This window comes from Carcharodon carcharias, chromosome 18 (assembly GCF_017639515.1).
Source record: "Carcharodon carcharias isolate sCarCar2 chromosome 18, sCarCar2.pri, whole genome shotgun sequence".
Lineage (NCBI taxonomy): Eukaryota > Metazoa > Chordata > Chondrichthyes > Lamniformes > Lamnidae > Carcharodon > Carcharodon carcharias.
The window spans coordinates 100088277-100114675 of NC_054484.1; the positions used below are offsets into that span (position 1 = coordinate 100088277).

Below are 26399 nucleotides of genomic sequence, written 5' to 3' on the forward strand. Positions count from 1 at the left end.
TCTCCTGAACAATAACTTCTTGTCATCAGGATTTTTGGAGTTTTCATTTTCAGACACGACAGGGAGAAATGGAGAAACCTATAATGTAATTAAATACTCTGCAGAAAACAAGGCCAATGATTCCCAAGCTTCGAACGGGAGAAAATTTGTTTCCCACGAACAAATATCAATTTACTGAGCACAACCATGACATCGCCCAAAATTCTATAGTGTGGAGCAGGCCATAGTGAAACCTTATAGAATGATTCAGCCAATAGTGAAACCCTATCTAGTGTATAATAGCCCATAGTGACATAGCACAATAAACCCTCGCAGTCCATACCAGACCCTGAGAGTGTGTGACAGTCTGTACCGGACCTCGAGAGTGTGTGACAGTCTGTACCGGACCCCGAGAGTGTGTGACAGTCTGTACCGGACCCCGAGAGTGTGTCACAGTCTGTACCGGACCCCAAGAGTGTGTCACAGTCCAGACTGAACCCCGAGAGTGTGTCACAGTCCAGACTGAACCCTGAGAATGTGTCACAGTCTGTACTGGACCCTGAGAGTGTGTCACAGTCTGTACTGGACCCTGACAGTGTATCACAGTCCAGACTGAACCCCGAGCGTGTGTCACAGTCCGGACTGAACCCCGAGCGTGTGTCACTGTCCAGACTGAACCCCAAGAGTGTGCCACAGTCCGGACTGAACCCCGAGAGTGTGTCACAGTCCGTACTGAACCCCGAGAGTTTCTATCACAATCCAATAGCTTTATGGCTACTTTTACTAATAGAACCATAAAAAAGTTGCGGCACAGAAAGAGGCCATTCAACCTATCATGTCTGCGCTGGCTGAATATACAAGCCACCCATTCTAATCCTACCTTCCAGCACCAGGCCTATTGCCTTGCAGGTTACAGCACTTAAGGGTAGATCCAGGCACCATTTAAATGAGTTGAGGGTTTTTGCCTCAATACCAAGGTTTTATTTCCTGACATTTAAAAAAACACACAAAATTCAAATACTCAAATTACATGGTGGATTTGAACTCAAGCTCTCTGGATTACTCGTACCAGTAAAATAACCTCTACACCAAGAAACCAAGGTGTCAAACAGTCTCAACCATGTGTTAAGTTGTACATAACATGCTCTTAACTAAAACTAACATACTGCCAACCAGATATTGGCCTGCATGTAACAAGCTTTTAGCCAGGTGTACATAGGAACAGGAGTAGGCCATTTGGCCATTGAGCCTGCTCTGCTGTTCAGTTAGATCACAACTGATCATCTGCCTCAACACCACTTTCCCACGCTATCTCCATATCCCACGATATTATTCGTCTCCAGAGGTCTATCGACTTCTGCTTCGAGCTTGCTCAATGATTGCACAGCCCTCTGGGGTAAAGAATTCCAAAGATTCACCACCCTCTGAGTGAAGAAATTCCTCCTCATCTCTTGGTCTATCTCTTATCCTGAGATTAAGTTCCTGGTTTTAGACTCGCCAGCCAAGAGAAACATCCTATCTACCTCCACCCTGTCACATCCAGTAAGAATTTTGTAAGCTTCAATGAAGTCACTCCTCATTCTTCGAAACTCTAGGGAATGCAGATCCAGTCACCCCAATCTCTCCTCATAAGTCAATCCCGCTGCCATCCAATCTGATGAACATCCATTGCACTTCCTCTATGGCAAGTGTATCTCTCCATAGATAAGGGGGCCAAAACTGTACACAATATTCCAGTTGAAGTTTCACCAAGGCTCTCTACAACTGCAGCATGCAGTGAGACATCTTAACTCCTGCACTCAAGCTCCCTTGCAATGAGGGCCATCTTATCATTTGCCTTCCTAACTGCTTGCTGTACCTGCATGCTAACTTTTATTGAATCATGAAGAAGGAGACACCCAGGTCGCTTTGGACACCCGCACTTCCCAACCTCTCACCCTTTAAGAAATATGCTGCCTTTCTGTTTTTTTCTACCACAATGAATAACTTCACATTATTCGCATAATATACCATCTGCCATGTTCTAGCCCATTCACTTAGCCTGTCCAAGCCTTCTTGAAGCCTCCTTGCATCCTCCTCACAACTTACGTTCCCACCCAGTTTGGTGTCATCAACAAATTTGGAAATATTACCACTGGTCCCTACATCCAAATCATTTATATAGATTGTGAACAGCAGTGGACCTAACACTGATTCTTGCAGCACCCTCACTAGTAACATCCTGCCATTCTGAGAATGATCCATTTATTCCTACTCTCTCCTTCTCTTTTAACCAATTCTCAATCCATACTAGTATATTACCCCAATCCCATGCTCTCTAATTTTATTTACTAATCTCCTGTGTGGAACGTTATCAAAAGCCTTCTGAAAATCCAAATACACCATATCTACTGGTTCTCCTTTATCAATGCTGCAAGTAATATCCTCAAAAAAACTATAAGTTTGCCAACATGATTTCCCTTTCATAAATCCATGTTAACTCTGCCCAATTTTATTCTTTTCTAAATGTCCAGCTATCACGTCCTTTATAATAGATTCTAACATTTTCCCTACTACTGACATCAAACAGGTCTGTCAAACACCATTCTCCCCCTTTCTCCCTTCCTAAATAGTGCGGTTACATTTGCTACTTTCCAGTCCACAGGAACCCTTTCCAGAATCTGAAGAATTTTGAAAGATGACCACCATTTTCTCTCGAGCCACCTCCTTCAGCACTCTGGTTTGAAGCTCATCTGGTTCAGGGGATTTATCAACCTTAAATCCAGTTATCTTTTCCAGTACTACCTCTTTTTGTTTAGTTCCTCAGTTGCCTAGCATTTCAAGAAGATTTTCTGTATCTTCTTCCATGAAGACAGACACAAAGTAACTGTTTAGTTTCTCCGCCATTTCCCTGTCCTCCATTATAGATTCTCCTGTCCTTGCTAATCTTTTCCTTTTCACACACCTAAAGAAGCTTTTACAATCCGCCTTCATGTTCCTCGCTAGTTTGCATTCATATTCTCTTCTCCCTTTCTTAATCAGTTTCTTAGTCCTTCTTTACTCAGTTCTAAATTGCTCTCAATCCTCAGGCTTCTTGCGTTTTTGGCATCCTTATAAGCCAATTCCTTTGATCCAATGTAATCTTTAACTTCTTTCATTAGCCACAGTTGATTAATCTTTTCCTTTGGCATGCTTGTGCTTTAGAGGAACATATATCTGCTGTAGATCATGTAATATTTCTTTAAATACTAGCCATTGCCTATCTACCGTCAAATCTTTTAGTGTACTTTCTCAATCCACGATAAGCCAACTAGCCCCTCACACCTCCACAATTCCCCTTTTCAGATTTAAGGCTGTAGTTTCAGAATGAACTATATCACATTCAAACTTAATGCAAAGTTCTATCATATTATGGTCACTATTTCTCAAAGGCTCCTATATTTCAAGGTTATTAAATAGCCCTTTCTCATTAATAAATCCAAGATAAACTAATCCCTAGTTGGCTCCTCGACATACTGCTCCAGAAATCCACCTCGTACACACTCCAGGAATTCCTCCTCCGAGCATTACTGCTGATTTGTTTAACCCAGTCTATGTGTAAATTGAAGTTACCCGTTATTACTATATGATCCACGTTACACACATCTCTAATTTCCTGATTTATACCGTGCCCAACGTTACCAGTACAATTTGGTGGCCTATAAACAATTCCCATCAATGTTTGCTGCCCTTGCTGTTTCTTAGCTCCATCCAAACTAATTCTACATCTTGATCTTTTGATCTAAGATCCTCCCTTACTAATGCACTGATCTCGTCCCTTATTAAGAGTGCTACACTACCTCCTTTTCCATTTTGCCTGTTCTTCCTAAATGCTGAACATCCTTAGATATTCAGTTCCCAGTCTTGGTCGTCTTGAGGCCACATCTCTGTAATGGCAATTTGTGCAAATTATCACCCTTTCTGCAAATGCTCCACGCATTCAGATAGAGTGCACTTAATTCTGCTTTTTGAACATTATTTCCTATTCTGATTCTATCTGATATTTCACTATGCTTTGTCTGCCTTCTATTTTTGCTTTCTACTTTTCTATTTCCTTTTACCAGTTTTGCTTCTCTTGAATCTGAGCTCCCTTTCAGGTTCCCATCGCCCTGCCAATCGAGTTCAAACCCTCTCCAACAGCACGAAGGAATCTCCTTGTGAGGATGTTAGTCCTGGTTCTGCTAAGATGCAGCCCGTCCATTTTGAACAGGTCCCACCTGCCCCAGAACCAGTCCCAATGCCTCAGAAATCTGATGTCCTCCCTTCTATGCCAGTTCTCTGGCCATTTGTTTAATCGATCAATTCTCCTATTTCTATGCTCACTAGCACATGGAACTGGAAGTAATCCTGAGATTACTGCTTTAAAGGTCCTGCTTTTCAATCTCCTTCCTAGCTCCCTGAAATCTGTTTTTAGGGCCTTATTCCCCCTCCCTAGCTAAGTCATTGGCACCAATGTGGATCATGAGCTCTGGCTGTTTACCATCCCCCAGGAGAATGTCCTACAGCCACTCCGTGACATTCTTGACCCTGGCACCAGGGAGGCAACACAGTGTTAAAAAAGCAAAATTGTGCGGATGCTGGAAATTCAAAATAAAAACCAGAAGATGCTGGAAAAACTTCAGTAGGTCTGACAGCATCTGCAGAGAGAGAAACAGAATTGCCTCTGTTTCTCCCTGTTTAACTCGGTTTCTCCCTGTTTAACTGGGTTTCTCTCTCCACAGAAGCTGTCAGACCTGCTGAGATTTTCCAGCATTTTCTGTTTTTATTATTAGGCAACATACCATCCGGGAGTCATGCCTATGGCCACAGAAACGCCTGTCTGTTCCTCTAACTAATGAAATCCCCAGCAGTACTGCTCTTCCCCTCTTCTTCCTCCACTCCTGTACAGCTGAGCCAACCGTGGTGCCATGAACTTGGCTCTGACTGCACTAGGAACCAGTATCCAAAATGGAAACAGGACCTTGGGGGCTGCTGCACTACTTGCCTGATTCTCTTGGACTGCCAGGCAGTCACCCATTCCTTTTCTGCCTCCTTGCTCCTAGTCTGTGGTGTGACCACCTGTCTGAATGTGCTTTCCATGTAGCTCTCAGCTGCGTGGATGTGCCATGGTGACTCCAGCCACTGCTTGAGCTCCGAAGCCCGGGACTCGAGTTTCTGCAGCTGGTGACACTTTCTTCACATGTGGTTGTCTAGGTCACCGGTAGGGTCCATGACTTCCCACATACTACAGGACACGCCTTCCATGTGACCGAGCTGCCCTGCCATAACTTTACTTCATTTATGTTAACTTTATTTTACTTTGGTTTATTTATATTAACTTTATTTTACTTGGCCTTAACTTCATAAACCTTATAACTATATATAAACCTTAATAACACTGATAAATCCACCTATTACTTAATATACCTTACTAGTTGCAATAAATCTTAAAGCACCTCTTTCCCCATGCACCAACTTCCCACATTAACCTAATTTGCTACCTTCTTGGTCTACGTCTCACTCAGGCGTAATCTCCTGACTGTGCGCCCCTTACTGACCATCAATTTGCATGTGACATATTCCTAGCCATGTCTTTTTATGTTTGTTGTGACACAAGATGCCAGTGCAGGATATTGAATGCTTTCCCCATGTTTGTATCCAGTGTCACCATCCAGGTCTCCCAGATCATGCATAACATAGGTTGTTTGCCAAGTAATGATGCCTCTGCAGCTCAATAGCAAATGTAAGCCGAATATCAGAGGAGCAGTCCATATTCAGAAACTGTGGCATTTCAGTTACCCATCCTGGCCAACCTGAGGAGCTCCTAAATCTGTGACTGCCATTCCCCCTAATTGGTGCCCGTACAGCATAGTACCAAAGTCCAGGACTGAAGGTGGCTGGGATCTAACACATGCAGTTTTACACAGGAGGCTTTCAAGTCCATTTACTTCAGAGTGCTGCCAGCAACAACAGCTCGACCTTGATCAACAGCAATGTCACGTCAGCCATGGCTCAATTGGCACCGCTCTTGCCAATGAGCCAGAAGGCAGAGAGACTCGTGTTCCACTTCAGAGACTTGAGCATATAAAGGCTGACACTCCAGTGCGGTACTGAGGGAGTGCTGCACTGTTAGAAGTGCTGTCTTTTGGATGAGACATTAAGCCGAGGTCCCACCTCCCTGCTCAGATAGATGTAAATGATCCCATGGCACTATTTTGAAAAATAAAAAATATGTTTTGCAAATTACTTTGCTCTGATGTGTGTCACAGATTCTGGTCTCTCTCGAATACTGAGGTGATATCTATTGGAGTAGAAAAGGCTAGGAACAGATCTAACTAGGGTTCATGAAGGTTTGAATGTTTCCAATGGTTTGAATAAGGAAGGACTGTCTCCTATGGTTGGGCAATCAAAGGGTGCAATCATCGACTTAAATTGTTACTGTGAATGAGGAGCGAGGTTGGAGAAATTTGTTTTTCATAGCGTTGCTAGCGCATGATATGCTTTGCTGCGAGGAGGGGTGGTGGTAAGAGTCCAATTCCTTTTTAAGGGAAAATTGGATAAATATTTGAACCAAATGAACAGGGTTATGAGGAGAGAGTGGGATAATGTAACTAGTTTGGGATTGGCAGGGGGCTATGGGGACAGACAGGATTGATACAGGGCTTCTGACAGGGGACTCTATGGACCCCATTGCATTGAACACAATGCTTTAGTAGTTTATTAATTGAGTGATTACCATGCATGCATTCTTCTTGTGAGTGTGTCTTACCTTCTGTCAGATACCATTCAATAAATGCTGGCTGATTGAGAAATCATGTAAGAATAGGAGGCATCCCCAACATGGAAGGTCCATTTACTAATCCCCCAAAAGTAATTTCAAAGGCAGAGCATGGGTACAATGAGATTACCAGGCCCACAAAATGCAAACAGGCACAAGCACTTTTAATCAACGACAACAATTTACATTTATATAACGTTTTAATGAGGCAAAACATTCCTGACCAGACGTGCGCTGTACTCCGACAGCCTCGCGCTGCTCAGGGATGCGATTGCCTATGTACAGGACAGGGGTGTGGATACCTGCCTCATCAGTCTGGATCAGGAGAAGGCCTTTGACAGAATATTGCACACCTACATGATGGATGTGTTCTCCAAAATGGGGTTTGGGGACGGAATCCACAACTGGATCCAACTGCTGTACACAAACATCAGTAGCGCAGTCTCAATCGATGGATGGGAATCAGAAAGCTTTCCGATTAAATCTGGAGTCAGGCAGGGCTGCCCTCTCTCCCCTTTCCTGTTTGTGTGTTGCATAGAACCCTTTGCTGTGTCCATCAGGAAGGATCCGGGCATAAGAGGAGTGACGATCCCAGGCAGTGGAGGCACTCAGGTCAAAGTCTCCCTGTACATGGACGATGTTGCCATCTTCTGCTTGGATCCGCTGTCAATGCGCAGACTGATCCACATCTGTGACCAGTTCGAACTGGCCTCAGGAGCCAAGGTAAATTGTGGGTAGAGCGAGGCCATGTTCTTTGGGAACTGGACTGACCGATTCCTTGTCCCCTTCACTGTCAGGGCTGACCGCCTGAAGGTGCTGGGGATGTGGTTCGGAGGGACCGGGGTATGCATTAGAAACTGGAAGGAGCGAGTGGCTATGGTGAAAAGAAAACTGGGCATGTGGGAGCGACGCTCCCTCTCCATTGCGGGTAAGAACCTGGTCATCAGGTGTGAGGCACTCTCGCTGTTGCTGTACGTGGCGCAGGTCTGGCCCATTCCACACTCCTGCGTGATGGCGACCACCCGAGCCATCTTCCGCTTTATCTGGAGGTCGAAAATGGATCATGTTCACAGGGACACGATGTACAAGCCTCTAGATAAAGGGGGAAAAAACGTGTCCAACATCGCCCTCATACTGATGGCCACCTTTGTGTGTGGCTGCATCAAGCTGTGCATAAACCCTCGGTAGGCAAACACCAAGTGTCACTACATGCTGAGGTTCTACTTGTCCCCGGTGTTGTGAAGGATGGGTCTGGCCACGCTGCCGCGGAACGCTCCAAGTATTTGGACCGTGCCATACCACCTGTCCCTCGTGGAAAAATTTATGCAGAGAAACACCTTTGACCACAAGTCCATCAGGCAGTGGTCGGCACATAACGTCTTAGACACCCTGAGGGAAAAGGAGAGGGTGGATCCTGTGGGATGGTTCCCCGAGCAGACTGTCAAAGTCATTTGGCAGAATGCCTCATTGCCAGAACTTTCCAACAAGCACCAAGATGTAGCTTGGCTGGTGGTGAGAAAGACCCTCCCCATCAGATCCTTCCTACACGCCAGGAGTCTCACCCCCTCTGCACGTTGCCCTCGAGGTGGCTGTGGTGGGGACGAGACCGTTGTTCACCTCCTTGTGGAATGTACCTTTGCAAAGAAGGTCTGGAGAGAGATGCAGTGGTTTCTGTCGAGGTTCATCCCGAGCAGTTCTGTGACACAGGACTCTGTGCTCTACAGGCTGTTCCCAGGGACACACACTGAGACAAACATCAACTGCAGCTGGAGGATCATCAGCTCGATGAAAGATGCTCTTTGGCCTGCCCGAAACTTGTTGGTCTTCCAGTGCAGAGTTGTCCCTGACCGAGTGTTGCAGACTGGCACATTCCAAGGTCCAGGACTACGTGCTGAGGGACGCACTAAAGCTTGGGGCAGCTGCTGCAAAGGCCCAATGGGGAAAGGTCGCTGTCTAAGACCTTTCTGCCATAGCGCACCAAGGGGCTGGGAGAGGTATAGACCCCTCGGGCTGTACAGCTCACAATGAATGTATGCATTGAATACTAATTGTATTATAATTGTATTGAAGCACCTCAGAGTGCAACATGATGTATGTTGATAACTCCAATACCATTGCACTGTCTGACTGTCTGTAATGACCATATTGAAATGATTGTAATATTCATTGATTGTATTGATGCACCTCGTGATCCATGTGTAGAAGTTGAATCTGATTTGAAAAAAAACACATTCCAAGGTGCTTTAGGAGGGGTGTTATCAGACAAAGTTTGACACAGAGCCACAGTAGGAGCTGAACGTTTTGTTGAGCAGGTGAGTGTCCCGATGTCATTGTGCACCCGCACGATATTTCAATCAGTGGGCGCGCGCAGGAGTTGGCAGTGAACCCACCAACTATTAACAGGCTATTAAGGCCAATAAAGTATTAATTCAATTTTTCACTGCCTATCCAATCTTATGGCCTGTGGATTTTTAATGAAACCTCATCCACAGGCGGGATGCGCAAAATTCCACCCTCGCCCTCCTCCTGCACTCACCCTGGCAGTGCTCAGGTTTCAGCGCATGTCTAGTGATGGCTGGCCATTGATTGGTCAGCTAGTGTGAAATCGATGTCGGGGTCTGATCGTGGGCGGCGATCTGCTTCGTGACCGCTTCCGGGTCCCTCTGCCCGATGAGGTAAAAATCCTAAACAAAAACATAAAGACCTGGAAAAACTCAGCAGGTCTGGCAGCATCGGCGGAAAAGAGCAAAGTTGACGTTTCGAGTCCTCATGACCCTTCAACAGAACTAAGTAAAAATAGGAGAGGGGTGAAATATAAGCTGGTTTAAGGTGGGGGGGTGGGGAGAGAAGTGGAGGGGGGGTTGGTGGCGGTTGTAGGGACAAGAAAGCAGTGATAGGAGGAGATAATCAAAAGATGTCACAGACAAAAGAACAAAGAGGTGTTGAAGGTGGTGATATTATCTAAAAGAATGTGCTAATTAAGAATGGATAGTAGGACACGCAAGGTACAGATAGGTCTAGTGGGGGTGGGGTGAAATAAGACTAAAAGGGCATAAAACGTATAGATTTAAAAATAATGGAAATAGGTGGGAAAAGAAAAATCTATATAAATTATTGGAAAAAACAATAGGAAGGGGGAAGAAATGGAAAGGGGGTGGGGATGGAGGAGGGAGTTCAAGATCTAAAGTTGTTGAATTCAATATTCAGTCCAGAAGGCTGTAAAGTGCCTAGTCGGAAGATGAGGTGCTGTTCCTCCAGTTTGCGTTGAGCTTCACTGGAACAATGCAGCAAGCCAAGGACAGACATGTGGGCAAGAGAGCAGAGTGGAGTGTTAAAATGGCAAGCGAACAGGGAGGTCTGGGTCATTCTTGCAGACAGACTGCAGGTGTTCTGCAAAGCGGTTGCCCAGTCTGCGTTTGATCTCTCCAATGTAGAGGAGACTGCAATGGGAGCAGCGAATGCAGTAGACTAAGTTGGGGGAAATGCAAGTGAAATGCTGGTAAAAATCCTGCCCACAGAGTCTTTAAAACAGATAACGAAACGCTTGCTCAAAGAGTTTTAAGAAGCATCGCAAAGGGGGAAAGAGAAGTGGAGAAGTTTTGGGAGGGAATACCACAGTTTAGGGCCTAGTCAGCTAAAGGCAGGGCCACTAATGGTGGAGTAATCGAAGATATGCAAGAGGCTGGAATTGGAGGAGCACAGATATGCCAGAGAGTTGTAGGGCTGTAGAAGGTTAAAGAGATTGTGAAGGGTGAGGTTATGGAAGAATTTGAACACAGGGCTCAGAATTTTTAAATTGCAGTTATTATGCACGTGGTATGGTGAGAAGCAGCAATGCAAAACTGCACTTATTGCCCTCGGTTACCTACACAACGAGGCCCCTCATGTAACTCCGATCACAGGCAGCAAATTGCTGCCTTTCCTTGCCAAAATAAAGGAAAACAAATTTTCAATGTGCTGCCAGGGCAATTGCTGGAGCACAAGGAGAATCTAGGTAGCTGTGACTGCACCCCAGTGCCTTCTTAATAAGAGGCAGCCTTTAGCCTGGGGAGCCTCTTAGAACACCATCTGCTCCCAGTTCTGTTCAGTTTTGCAGCCTTTTAGTGCACAGGGAGAGGTCTCAATGGAGTATGGATTCTCTCTCGCCTTCCTCTTTGTTCCTTTGACCCATCTTTCTCAGGGTTATAGGACGAGCGATTGCTACTTTCTTGACCTGCTACTTTCTGAACCTTGCCGAGCTGTATATGGCGGTAGACAGACTGCCGTGAATTAAAAGTGATGAATCATCCACAACGTGATGTGAAGCGACTCTTCATATCATGTTTGCTTAACTTTAAGGTGGAGCAGTTCCTTCCTGATGCTACAAACTGTTTATCTATCTAACAAGCTTCCTCAGCTTCATTGATCTGAATTTTTCCTGTCCCATCCCTATTAAAATTGCAACAGGATTAAATCTTCCAAAACTTTCTACACTGATATCAAGGATGAAACAAAATTGTCCTTTCTTTTCTCTTTGGGTTTACTCTTGGATCACGATTCATTAAAGGAACAATAAGCCTTAATTATTGGAAATAATTATTTTCTGGGTGAGATTATAGACCAAGTAATAAAAATGAAACTTGCATTGGCAGAGATCCTTCCCACAATCTTAGAACTCCCTTAGAGTTTTTACAGCCAATGAAGTGCTTTTTTGAAGTGTAGTCACTGTAGGGAAACACAGCAGCCACTTGTGCTCAGCAAGATCCCACAAATAGCAAATACAGTCGTAGAGTCATAGAGGTCTACCGCGCAGAAAAAGGCCCTTTGGCCCATCGAGTCTGCGCCGGTCAAACAAGTACCTAACTATTCTAATCCCATTTTCCAGCATGAGGCCCATAGCCTTGTATGTCATGGCATCTCAAGTGCACATCCAAACACTTCTTAAATGTTATGAGAGTTTCTGCATCTACCATCCTTTCAGATTCAGAGTTCCAGATTCCTACCACACTCAAACGACTAGATCTGTTGTTGGTTGAGGGTTAAGTATTGGCTATACCACAAGAAGAACTCCACTGACTTTCTTCAAATACTGCCTTGGGATCTTTTGCATCCACCTGAACGGCCTAATGGGACCTCATTGTATTGCCTCATCTGAAAGACAGCATCTCTGACAGTGCAACACTCCCTCAATCCTGCACTGAACTGCCAGATTGAATTATATGGTCAAGTTTCTGGGGTGTGGCTTGAAGCTACAACCATCAGAGGGCTGTCACTGACCCACGTCTGAGACTTGAAAAGAAAATGGTTCTCTTTGTTATTGCTATGAAAGTTTGTTAACTTTAGAAACGAGGCTGAACTAAAATAATGCCTTTGCTGCCTGTGTAAAAGGCCAATTTGATGTGGCATCTCAACAGCCAGACCAGTAATGTGTGGAATCTCATCGACTTAGCACAGAAGGAGGCCATTCAGCCCATCGTGTCCACGCTGGTCAACAAAGATCTGACTACATAAATCCCATTTTCCAACACTTGACCCATAGCCCTGGAGGCTATGGCAATGCAAGTGAATATCTAAATACTTCTTAAATGTTATGAGAGTTTCTGATGCAACCACCCTTTCAGGCAGTGAGTTCCAGGCACCCACCACCCTCTGGGTGAAAACATTTCTCCTTAACTCCCCTCTTAGCCTTCTACCTCTCACCTTAAATCTATGCCCCCTGGTTATTGACCACTCTACTAATTGGAAAAGGGCCTTCCTATCCACCCTATCTATGTCCCTCGTAATCTTATACACCTCTATCAGATCCCCTCTCAACCTTCGCTGCTCCAAGGAAAACAACTCCAGCCTATCCAATCTTTCCTCATAGCTCAGACCCTCCAGCCCAGGCAGCATCCTGGTAAATCTCCTCTGCAGCCTCTCCAGTGCAATCACATCCTTCCTATAATGTGGTGACCAGAACTGCACGCAGTACTCCAATTGTGGCCTAACCAGCATTTTATACAGTTCCAGCATAACCTCCCTGCTCTTGTATTTTACACCTCGGCTAATAAAGGCAAGTATCCCATATGCCTTCTTAACCACCTTATCTACCTGCCCTGCTACCTCAGGGATCTGTGCATATGCACACCAAGGTCCCTCTGATCTTCAATACTTTCTAGTGTCCTACCATTCTTAGTGTAATCTCTTGCCTTGTTAGCCCTCCCCAAGTGCATTACCTCACACTTTTCTGGGTTGAATTCCATTTGCCACTGCTCTGCCCACCTGACCAGTCCATTGATATCCTCCTACAGTTTACGGCTATCCTCCTCGCTATTTACCACCCAACCAATTTTCGTTTCATCCGCAAACTTCTTGATCATACTCCCTACATTTAAGCCCAAATCATTTATGTACACCACAAACAGCAAGGGCCCCAGCACCGAGCCCTGCGGAACCCCACTGGAAACAGTCACAGTCACAGAAAGATCCCTCTACCATCACCCTCTGCTTCCTGCCTCTCGGCCAATTTTGGATCCAAAGTGCCACTTTGCCTTGGATCCCATGGGCTCTTACTTTCTTGACCAGTCTGCCATAGGGGACCTCATCAAAAGCCTTGCTAAAGTCCATATAAACTACATCAAATGCATTACCCTCATCAACACTCCTGGTTACCTCCTCAAAAAATTCAATCAGATTTGTCAAACACAACCTTCCCTTAATAAATCCATGCTGACTATCCCTGATTAATCCATGTCTCTCCAAATGCAGATATATTCTGTCCCTCAGAATTCTTTCTTGTAACTTCCCCACCACCAAGGTTAGACTGACTGGCCTGTAATTTCCTGGTCTATCCCTTACTCCCTCTTTTAATAATGGGACAACATTAGCAGTCCTCCAGTCCTCTGGCACCTCACTTGTGGCTAGAGAGGATTTGAAAATTACTGCCAGGGCCCCTTTAAATCTCTTCCCTTGCTTCCCTGAACAGCCTGGGATACATCTCATCCAGGCATGCGGAATTATCCACTTTTAAGGCCGCTAAACCTGACAGTACCTCCTCCCTCTCTATGTTAATTTATTCCAATATTTCACAGCCCTCCACCCTGACGTCTATACCTGCGCCGTCCTTTTCCATCGTGAAGACCGATGCAAATTTCCACTCATAGGTAGGTCAGCTGACCACACGCAATCCCCCAGCAGTCATCCAATTACATATTCATGGATTATGTGCCCGGCCAATCGTGCAGCGGGAGCGAGCAGGAAGTCGGCGTGCACCCTATTACTTCACGGCCGTCATATTTAAAGGGAACTCGGACAGGTATATGTTCCCTGCAATCCAGCTACATCAGTCTGGATGTGTGAGTGGATGCTTCAAGGCTACAGCTGCTACTAGAACCCCCTGATCTTCCCTCACCCTCCACCCCAATATCCTCAGTTGCTGCTCCCATCTAATCACCTTTCTACCACTGGATAACTTCAATTGCTGCTGCCACCTGCTATTCTGGAGTGAAGTCTCAGAGCGGACAACAAGCAGCCCCACAGGTTAGTGATGCCTCCTTGCAGGTTCTCTTCCAGTCCATCTTGGAACGAAGTGAAGTCCTGTTTCCCAGTGATTGCAGTAGGACACTCATCCCTCCTGACCTGAGAACTTTGGACCAATGTATATTTATACTTTGCACTGACCACAGCCTGGTCTGAACCTACTCAACCATGAACACCTCCATGCTCGGCTTGTACTCTGGAGACTTCTTTGTGTTGTCATAGCTATGCCCCTGGATACTCCCACAGTGACCTAGGAGCTTGAAGCCCACACCCTGCACCATCCTTCAGTCATCTTTGACCTTCTCTCCATTAGCCTCGAAACTCACACCATCACCCTTGACCTGCCCTCTATTACCCTCGACTCTGAGGGTCTCACCATTGACCTTCCCTCAATAACCCTGGGCCTCCTCACAATCATGCTTGACCTCCTGACTGTTGACCTCGCCTGTGTAGTCAAGCTTCCTCCCTCTGTCTCCCACGAACCTTTGCAGGTCAGTCATGACCCACCCTCCCTCCCTCGGTCCTGTTGCTTAGCCAGTGCCCGATGTCAATGCACTAAGGCTCCTTTCCCATGTTCCAAAACTCCCCATGAATGAAAAACAACTCCTACTCAGTCCAAATCCACCAGGAAGACTACCTCACCTGCTGCATGCCACATTTAACCAGTCGTGAACCCAAAGGAATGTCTTTCTCATTTATTGCAGAGTTAATTACAGAGGTGCTATTTAATCCAGCAAAATGGTGTTTTAATGAGTATGCATGAAAAGCTAATACATTAAAAATACCTTCCTGCCATTTGCTGCCAGGAAGCTCGATCCACTGCATCCTTAATGCCCTGCCTTCATCCCACCTTCGGGAAGCTGACATTTCGCTTCCCACACAACTAAGCGCGCCCATCTGCCTCATTTCCTGCTACCGATTGCAGAGCAAGATTCCAGCCTGGATAAAATAAGCATTAACTGCATGGCTTATATGTAAAACTGGCCAAAACAAAAAAAAATCTCCAACAGGCAGCGAGCAAATTTCACCCGGACTATCAAATTGTAAATGAGTTGAGTAAACTCAACATAACTCAGGCACTCGTTCAAATACACACTCAAAGCATCCAGTATAGCTGGAGCTGTACTCCCATTTACAAAGGCCTAATCAAAACAATGAATCTTAGCAAATTACCCTGAGGGGATCAGCCTGAATTACTGCATTAGGTCTCAGTTTAATATGAGGCATTAGACTACCAAACCACATTCCACTGAAACCTAGTGTAGATTCACCTTTGGGAAGACATTCATCTCAATCCAGTGGTATTGCGATTAAACCTCTGTCGTCCTCAGCTCAGCCCCAAGTCGGAGAAGGAGTTAACTGTCTTAAATTATTGCCTCACAGCATGAAATGTCTGTTGAACTTTAACTTGGAATATTCTGCTTTAAGATTCAATGAGGTAATCTTGCTGAACCTGGTGAGAATCTCCTTACTCCTTAGAAAGATCTGATTCCAACAAATTTTTCCTTCCCTGTCTTTTATTTCTCTTCTTGGCCTGATGCATCTTTCTGCAGGGCGGGTGGGCAACCTACTCATGGGCCCCCCCAGGAACTGGCACAAGAATATCCTGTTTGATTTGACCTCACTTCCTGTTTGTTGACCTCTTTCCTTTGCTCGCCAGAGCCGAATTTGAGAGCCCATGGAGAGAGCAATGGCAGACATGAAGTTCCATTCCATCTGGCGATGATCCATGCCTTGTTTTTCCAACTCCAAAAACTGGCACATTGCTTTCAATCAGAATAGTTAAGTCCTTACCACTTACACTGTTGGCAATTGCAGTAATTTTGCAATAAATAAGCAACAGATGGAAATTTGTGGAATAAAGTATGAGACGCAGGAGGCCTTTTGCCCTTTCTGGCCTGCATTAGCTCTTGTGTCCTAGAGGTGAAAGGGATACTCCTAAACTCTGGCACCCAGTTCTCATAAAGACCCTGCAGGTAAAATTCTTTATGTATTTTAGGAGAAAAAAAATAGCAGACCTGAATATAAAAGAGTTTCCACTATTTCATACCTGTGTTAAATTAAAGACAGGAATTTCACTCCATCATTGACTTTCACAGCCCTTGAATCCTTCGGTCAGAATTAATATCATTTTGAAACTCATCAGCCTGGACTGTGACCCCAGTGCCATTTGTGAGTTGATGAGCTCAGGGGGGAACTATAGCAATGCCAGCTGTATTCTTCACACGACCTTCTGCTCCAACCATCCCGTCCAGTTACACAGCCTCTCCCATTTTGATAGTTTTATAACTAGCAACATCCTGGAGGTTACCATTGACCAGAAACTGAACTAGATTAGACATATAAATCCTGTAGCTACAAGAACAGGTCAGAGGCTAGGAATCCTACGGTGAGTAACTCACCTCCTGACTCCCCAGAGCCTGTCCACCACTTACAAGGCACAAGTCAGGAGTGTGATGGAATACTCTCCACTTGCCTGGATGAGTGCAGCTCCATCAACACCCAAGACGCTTGACACCATCCAGGACAAAGCAGCCCGCTTGATTGGCACCACATCCACAAACATTCATTCCGTCCACCACCAACACACAGTAGCAGCAGTGTGTACCATCTACAAGATGCACTGCAGGAATTCACCAAGACGCCTTAGAAGCACCTTCCAAACCCGCGACCACTACCATGTAGAAGGACAAGAGCAGCAGGTAGATGGGAACACCGCCACCTGGAAGTTCCCCTCCAAGTCACTCACCATCCTGACTTGGAAATATATTGCCGTTCCTTCACTGTCGCTGGGTCAAAATCCTGGAACCCACTTCCTAACAGCACTGTGGGTGTACTTACACCATATGCACCAAGGTGGCAGCTCACCACCATCTTCTCTAGGGCAAATAAATAGGAATGGGCAACAAATGTTGGCCTAGCCAGCAATGCCCACACCCCGTGAATGAATAAATTAAAAAAACTATTAAACAAACGTGTTGAAGCAAATGAGAAAACATTCACGTAATTTTAACCCTTTAAGCCCCAGTAGCAGGGACCAAGAACTTGAGGTCCTGGAAGAGGCTCTTCCAGTCTCTGTGATTGCAGAGAGGAAAGTGCAAAGGTCACAGTTTACTTTATAAATAAACTGACTGAGGCAGGAACCTGGTCTCCTTAGGAAGAATGAGGGCAGCTCAAACACTGTTTGGATGATGCACAGCTTTTTATCAGTGTATATATTGCCTGCCTGGCTGTACTGAAATCTTAAAATGGCAAGGAATTAGAAAGAATATACAGCATAACAGGCTGCTCAACCTAACTGCTTTATGCTTCACACAAGCCTCCTCCTACCCTACCTTATTTTACCGTATCAGCATATCCTTCTATTCATTTCTCCTTCATTTATCTGTACCTTAATGCGTTTATATCTTTTCTCTCAACTGCCCCTTGTAATAGTCAGTTACTCATTCTAACCACTCTTAGTCAAGAGGTTTCTCCTGAAATCTGTATTGAATTTATTAGTACCTCTCTCCCTAGAATCACCCACAAGATGGTTCACCTGTTGACAGCCAGTATTTTGCCTTTTTTTTTGCTTGGCAAATTTAGGAAAATTATGACTTGCTCTAAGTTCTAATGCAGAGGAATAGAAACTTGGTTTGGACTGGAGAATCGGCTGAATAAGGAAAAGCTGCAAGAGGTTATGAGTAATCAGAGAGAGGAGGTGGCAGCAGGAGAGGATTGGCCATGGAAGAATCAAAATTGACTTTATTTGCAACCTGCTCAGTTATTTATCTCTTCTTAGCTAATCTGGAAAGTATCTCCTTCTGAAACAAGTAGTTAAATCAAATTTCCTGGTGTGTGAAGCATGAAAACCCATAGAATCCCGTATCGATTGCCCCATTTTAGAGAGTGTTTCAAAGCCATTAAGGTAAAAATTTGAGTCTCGTTGCACCTACTTTATGGGCAATAACAAGGCCCAGTTTTGAGGATCAAGTTGTTCTACCCCAGGGATGCCCGAAGGACATCAACCTGGATTTGGGGTTGGGGGTATCTTTCAGGCATTGACAGGCATTCGGCCTGCTCCATATACTAATAAGGGGTTAAAGCCTGTTTTCGAATACCTAGGGAGATTGGGTTGCTGAGTGAAGTGCACATCGAGCCTGCATCACCAGGTGGCCTAGGAGCGGATGTGGCCTAGCAAACAACCAGCACCTAGGGGAGACTATAATAATGGCTTTTAAATTGATGTAGAGCCAGTTGGAGCTGGAGTGCTCCTCACAATTCCACAGCTCTCTTCATGACAGTTCCTGGCCACAACTAATCTCCTTCCCTCAGAGAAAAGCAAAACACTGCAGATGCTGGAAATCTGAAACAAAAACAAAATTAGCTGGAAAAACTCAGCAGGTCTGACAGTATCTGTGGAGAGGAAGACAGGGTTAACGTTTCGAGTCCGTATGACTCTTCACCAGAACTGAAGAGAAATAGAAATGAGGTGAAATCCAGCTCCACCTGTCCCACCCCCCCCTTAAACAGCTTATATTTCACTTCATTTCTATTGCTCTTCAGTTCTGATGAAGAGTCATACGGACTCGAAACGTTAACTCTTATCTTCCTCTCCACAGATACTGCCAGACCTGCTGAGTTTTTCCAGCATTTTCTGTTTTTGTTTCTAATCCCCTTCCCTCGATTGACATGCGGACCCTGACCGAGAAGGCAGGGAGACACAAATTTGTTTCTTCGGTTGTCAAGCTGCCTGTGGAAGCATGACAGTCACTGACAGATCACCGCTATTATTTAGATAAGGCCTGAGCACCGGTCTCACCTCTGAGTCAGAGGGCTGTAGGTTCAAGTCTCACTCCAGGAGCTTAAACTCATAATCCAGGCTGACACACAAATTGCTCTGTCCGATGAAATAAGATGACCTTATTCCAGCTGAGACATTAAACCCTACCCAGTGCACAGAAAAGATCCCATGAGACTATTTCAAGAGGGTTCTTCCAGTATCCTGGCCACCATTTATCTCTCAACCAACACCTAAAACAACCTACCCCGAAATTTATCTTGTTGCTCTTTGTGGGATCTTGCAGAGCTGTGTTTCTTACATTACAACAGTGACTACACTTCAAAAGTACTTCATTGGCTGTAAAGAGCTTTGGGATGTTCTGAGGTTGTAAAGGGTGCTATATAAATGCAAGCTCCTTCTATCTTTGTTGCTAGGATCCAGGGGCCAGCTGCCTGGGAGAAGAAAGAAGCATGCAGATACCAAGAGTATTGGCCATCTTTCCAACATGGTGTCCGATGAAGGGTGTCCAACCCAAGCTTCAACTCATTCCGTCTTCCCATCTTCAGAAAACCAATCAAAATTCAGCATCTGCTCTGAAGGGAGACTGGGAGCTATAAAGGTCTGAGGTTATTAAAGTCAATGTCAACACCTGCAATGTACTCCATTAGCTATAAAGAACTATTAGACATCCCGAACTAATGAAAATACTAGATAAATGCCACAAGAAGTGCAGACACCAGAGCAAATTGCACGTTAACTGTGGGTTACTTTCTATGCCAGTTATATTCTTAAGATCATAAGAAATAGGTACAGGAGTAGGCCATTCGGCCCTTCAAGCTTCCATCACCCTTCCATAGATCATGGCTAATATGACTGTGGCCTTAACTCCACTTTCCTGCCTGTCCCCCATAACCCTTGACTCCCTTATCGATCAAAAATCTGTCTAACTCAGTCTTGAATATATTCAATGATGCAGTATCCACTGCTCACTGGGGAAGAGAATTCCAAAAACTAACAACCCTCTGCAAGACGAAACGCCTCCTCATCTCCATCTTAAATGGGAGACCCCTTATTTTTAAACTGTGCCCCCCAGCTCTAGCAAGGGGAAACATCCTCTTGGTATCATGTTCAACGCTAGTAGTTAATTAAGCCTTGACATAAAGTTGCCCAGGACTATGGGTGATTAGCAAGGACTAATTGTAATGAGATATTTGTAATTTTAGAAAGCAGTCACAGACGGTCAAGGGCACAGGTCATCTGGAGTGCTAATGTTTGCCACCACACTATGATTTCGCAATTTCACTGATTCCTCAGAATTCGGCATTTCGTCCACATTCAAAATTTTGTCATGACAAAGGCACATCTTGCCAGTCCAGCCCCGAGCATTATAGATATTGATCTCAAACCATTTTTTCTGTGGAGATAAAGTTCCATCTTCTGAAAGAAAATTCCCAGGCCAGAGTTTACACCCATTCTCTCCTTTCCTCCAAACACATCCGCAACTACAAATCAGGATTGGCAGCCTTCCAGGATTGTTTAAGAATTAACGATTAATCTTCAGGAAACTGCCATAAGGAACCAGGGGGAAAAAAGCATGGCAACATTAAGGAAAATTGAATGTTTTTTTAAAAATTGTTTGAATAATTTTCATTGTTTCTAATAAAGATATTGAAGATGTGGGAAAAAAAAGTTTCTTTGACAATGAAAAATCATCCAGTTGGTTTAACAAAGAGTTCCAATTGGTTGGGGAAGGTGGGACACTGGGATGATGGGCATGACAGGTGACCAATGACAGGAGCCCATGGGCAAGCTGTTGGTGACAGGAAGTTGTGATTGAAGCCCCAGGAACTGGTCCAACCAGAGTTGGCAACTCTAATGCAAATGGCAAAGTAAATATCAAAGTGTTGCTTCTAACACTTATTTTGTTTGAAGCTCCATGTGTTTCCAATTGAAAGCGATAGGTGGAAATGAGAGATTATTGATAGACTTACGGCCAAACATTCTGCTCACTTTCTGACTGCCATGTTTACCCACAAAACAAAGCACTAGCTCTGAAGCATTTTAACCTCTGATTTTAACCAGCAGTTAAGATGGGAAAAATGGAGGTTCAAGAGGCCCGATTGTCACATTCCTGACTTATTCCCACAGTTTTAACCAAGAACAATCTGACCTAGGCAGGCAGGGGCCTACTTAATGTGTTAAATCTGAGGCCTGGTGATGCCTATACAATGCCAAATCTCGTTTGTGAAATCTGCCTCTGTGAAAATAGTGGCGGACATGTAAGTGGACTTTTTAGATTCCACTACCTTCCCCACCCCCACCAAGGCCAATATTTCAGTGAGCAAGTGGTCAAAGAAACAGACCAGCTAGGAAGATGGTGAAGTAGCTCGTTTTGATTCAGTTAAGTGCAACTTGGACAGAATCCTTTCAGAAAATAGTGCTTTAGGATTCATTTTTGAGTGATCTGAGACATGATGTGCCCTGGAGGAACTGGTGACTTTGGACCTGTGGTTCCCAAAGATCTCCAACAGTACGGCTTTCCTTGCCTCGTGTTTGGGTCCGTTGTAGGCTATCTAATAGAGATTGATTGCAATGAATAGTCAGCAGCTCCATTATCATTATATCATGTGACTACCAGGATAGCAGAGGGTGAACCGGATGGACATTGATCGTTCTTTATCTGGTAACTCGTATGTCCCTAACACTGAGCATCATGTTGTGCCTGAGGATCAGCGCCTCTTGTTCAGGCCAGCATGACTGACGGCAATAATCCGGGTTACAGGATGAAAGAAAATAATCAGCCAAGTTCTCCACTTTCAAATTCCTGCTGAATTTAGAATTAACTTGTCAGCAAAGCCACAGCCTCCCCTGGTACATCAGCTTGCCATGTTTGGCTCCCACAGGAAGACCGATGAAGACTTACCGTGTGTGAGGCGTCGAGGGCAGCAGGCAGCATGTGGGTTTGTAAATGTCAGGAGAAGACAGAGAATTGGAAGCAGCTAAATAACAATAATAAGGAGAAAGACAGCAGAGAGGAAAGAATACTTTCGACATAAAATAAGCCCAATCTAGATAACAGTGCAAAATAATGTCAGAATCCTGTACATGGGAGCAGATCCCTTTATTTTTACCCTTTACAGGTCAGTGCTGTGGAGGTTTTAGACCTTATCCTGATGTGCTGAAGCACTGCTGTCCATCACATCAAGGAAATACAACACAATGAACATTGTGTGACAGACTGGGCACTGATCTGGATGTCAGCCAGGAGCCAGAAGGTATCATTAACAGCTGGAGACTTCATCTGTATAATTTCAAACAGTGATTATATGTCAGATTATTGGGCAGTCTTGTCTTTAGGCAATGGAACAATATAGTATGTTATAGCTGTAGTAATTATAGTTTTGATAAGCGTAGGACTATAGCTTTAAGAGCAATCCTGTGTTGTAAGATCACATGATCTGTGTAAAATAATGAGTTAACAGTACGGGGAACCTCTGGTGGAGAGTTCTTCTTTAGTTATAGAGTTAGATGCACACATGTAGTTGCTGCTGTTGTCTTGTAAATAAAGTTAAATGTGCCCACCAAGAAAAGTTGACTGGAATATCAACTCTATAACAAACTGGTGACGAGGATAAATCAGATTCGGTACTGTCCCTTACCCAGCAATTGTGAGTACCTAAGATAATTAAAAAAAGAGGATGATATACTCATCTGAGATGCCACTGTTTTGTAGAATCAATCCCTTCGAACCAGCCTCCACAGATAGATCTTAAAATATAGAATGTCTTGCATTCTACTTTCAAGCCAACAAAATCACAGGAGAGGAAAAGAGGAGAGTGATTCTCCTCAGTATTTATGGGTGCAAAAGCTACAGTTTAATGCGAAGTTTGACAGTCCCAGTGCCCCAGATTCGAAGACTGTCAGTGAATTAGTCGACCTCATTAAGGGACATTTTCAACCCAAGCCCTCAGTCACAATGCAGAGGTTCAGGTTCAATTCACAGAATGGAGCCCCAGGGGAGACCATTGCTACCTATGTGGAGAAATTAAAACAACTAACGGAATATTGTGATTTTGGTGAAACCCTGAATGACATGCTCAGGGATGGTTTAGTCTGTGGCGTGCAGGAGGATGCTATTCAGTGAAGATTGCTGGTTGAAGTGGATCTTGATTTTAAGAAAGCGTTAGAAATAGCGCTTGTGATAGGAAGCGCTACAAGGGATTCACAAGTGATTCAAGGGGAACAAAATGGCACTGTTATCCTAGTTGGGTGGGAACAGTCAGCCAAATTTGGCGCAAAAAGCTGGGACTCCGCGACAAAGCAGGACACAGCCCCCGCTAACCAAAAGCTTAGAGGAAACAGCTTAGCAGCAAAGTCAAAAACGAATTTTTATCGACGTGGAAACAATCACACTCCTAACAATTAGCAGTTTAAAAAGGTAGAGTGTTATTTTTGTCACAGAAGTAGACACATATTGAAACATTACAAAGCAAGATTTAAACAGGCTTCCAGGCAACAATCAAAGTCCAATGAAGTATACAGTTTAGAAGGACCAGAAACAACCAATTCTGACCTTTATTCATTTTTCAACATGAAAGTTGGGAAGACTTTTATCGTCACAGTGCAAGTGAATGGTAAGCCATTAAAAATGGATTCACAGAAAAGGAACAGTGGGCTAATGTAGAGGAAGTCCTGAATCGATTTTTAGAAGCAGGAGTCCTCCTAAAGAAGAAAAAATGCTCTTTTCAGGCAAATGAAGTAATTTATTTGGCCACCGGGTATTTGCCCAAGGGTTACACCCAGTTGAAGAGGAGGGTAAAGCAATCAGAGAGGCACCTGCACCTAAGAACGTCTCTGAACTTAAAATCATTTTTAGAGATGGTAAGTTATTATGGCCGATTTCTACCAAATTTATCAACAGTTCAGTCCCTCTACATTCACTGCTAAAGAAAAACCAGCGTTGGGTTTGGGAGTCATCCCACAAAGAAGCTTTACTGAAAGGAGAACAGCTCTTGCACTCTTCAAATTTGTTAGTGCATTATGACCCGACAAAGGAATTGGTGCTAACCTGCGATGTGTCCCCCTATGGAGTGGGAGTGGTACTATCGCACAAGATGGATGACGGTACAGAGAGGCTGATAGGCTATGTATCCAGGACACTTAGCACAGCTGAAAAAGGATATTCTCAGATGGAAAAGGAAGATCTGTCAATTATTTTTGGTGTAAAAAAATTCCACCATCACATGCATGGGCAATATTTCATGATAGTATCAGACCACAAACGACTTTTGGGTCTGTTTAGCGAGGAAAAGGCTACACCTCCCATAGCTTCTGCACAAATTCAAAGGTGGACCCTAACTTTGGTGACATAGGAATACACCTTTGTACATAGACCAGGGATTCATATAGCAAATGCCAATGCCCTAAGTCACCTCCCTTTGCAAGAGAAAAATTACCATGTCCCAATTACCCAAGAGCTCATATTAGTGATGAATTTCCTGGATTTTTCACCAGTCTGTGCCAGGCACATAAGAAACTGGGGGAATCGTGATCCAGTCCTGTCTCGAGTGAGAGACCAAGTGTTACATAGTTGGTCCCAGGAACCAGTCTCTGATGAATTGAAGCCATTTTTCAACCGAAGACCCGAGATGAGGAGTCAAGATGGTATTCTATTATGGGTTGCGCGAGTAGTAGTTTCTTCACTAAGAAGGGAACCACTCTTAGTCGAGCTACACAGTGCGATCTCCCGAATGAAGACGATAGAGCAGAGTTAACTTTGGTGGCTGGGGAAGGCGCTATTGAAAAGGCAGTAAAACACTGTGATTGCAATGTGACAGCTACAAAGGTTGCCAATGGAAGCCCCATTCCACCCATGGAGGTGGCGTGCTAGACCCTGGGTGAGATTGCACATCCGTTCTCTCCTTGGAGCCATGTTTCTATTGATTATAGATGCTCATTCCAAGCGGTTAGATGTTCATGAGGTAGAGTTGCCAACGATAGAAAAACTACGGCAAAGCTTCACCAGCCATGGATTGCCAAAGGTAATCGTATCAGATAATGGTACTGTGTTTATGAGTGCTGAGTTTCAATGACTTATCAGCCTCAATGGTATCACCCACATGAAGACTGCACCGTACCATCCATCATCCAACAGACTGGCGGGAAGAGCAGTACGAACTTTTAAGGTGGGAATTAAAAAGTTAACAGGCGAATCATTGGAAACTAGACTTGTTTCCTATTTCACTACAGAACAGCCCCCCCCACACAACAACAAGAGCAACACCTGCAGAATTACTGATGAGGCACCGTCTTTGAACAAGACCAAGCCTGATACTTCCCAATTTGGAGGGGAAGGTGGAGAAAAGTCAAGGGAACCAAAAAGCGACACATGATTTGCAAAGTAGTGAGCGACAAGTTACTGCTGGAGAAGCAGTATATGTAAGGAGCTTCGGTAGAGGACTGAAGTGGTTACCTGGTAAAGTAAGCTCTGTGACTGGACCATTGTCATACCACGTGGAAGTGGAGAGTTGGATCACCCATAAATATGAGGATCATTTAAGAAGCAGGGAGGTACCCCAACAAAATGACATTCCACCTGTAACCATTGCTGAACCTGTGGTTCCCGTTGAAGTTGCTCAACCAGGGATAGACATGCCCAATGTCTCTGTCGGAGTGGAAGACACTGAACTGCCTGTGCCTAATGAGGTACCTGATGTTGAATATGGTTCCTGCCAAAGAATCTGAAGCCGTGGAGCTGCGACATTCCACACGGATCAGGAAAGACTAAACTTGTAAATTTCATGACCTGCGTAAATATTGTAATGTCACGAGATAAATATCCATGTAAATACAAAACGTACAGAAAAGTTAAAGGGGGAGGAATGTAATAATTATAGTTTTGATAAACGTAGGACTATAACTTTAAGAATAATCCTGTGTTGTAAGATCACAAGATCTGTGTAAACCAATGAGTTAGCAGCGTGGGGAATCTCTAGGAGAGAGTTCTTCTTTAGTTATAGAGTTTGATGCACACATGTGGTGGCTGCTGCTGTCTTGTAAATAAAGTTCAATGTGTTCACTAAGAAAAGTTGCCAGGAAAATCAACTCTATAACATAGCAATGCCTGTGTGCCTGTCAGTGAGAGTCATTTTATTGTTCACAGTTTGGACAAAGGACAGGCAGAAGTAATCAGCTCAAGATAGTACCTGCTTGGTTTCCCTTCCCACTGATGTTTACAATTTCTTCCAAGGTCTCAATAACTCCAAATGATTCCAGCTGAAAAGTATTTCATTTCTGGAGAGAGAATCCAGTGGGTCTTATTGTTGTCCTGCACCAGTAACCCAAGAATGTTTTGTGTAGGATTTACATCATCGCTTTACACTTCTT

General features: G+C 44.4%; 1 protein-coding gene across 3 annotated transcripts in view; it reads right to left on the reverse strand.

Annotated features, from left to right (window-relative positions):
- mid1 (midline 1) overlaps nucleotides 1–26399 on the reverse strand; it is a 378412-nt gene that overhangs the window by 148433 nt on the left and 203580 nt on the right. Inside the window, exon 1 of one of the 3 annotated variants that reach the window (XM_041211615.1) lies at nucleotides 21937–21962. The exons of the other annotated variants lie outside the window; for them this stretch is intronic. The gene's annotated coding sequence lies outside the window, so the exon portion shown is untranslated. Of the gene's footprint in view, nucleotides 1–21936; nucleotides 21963–26399 lie in introns of those variants that run through there. 3 annotated transcript variants of the gene reach the window in all.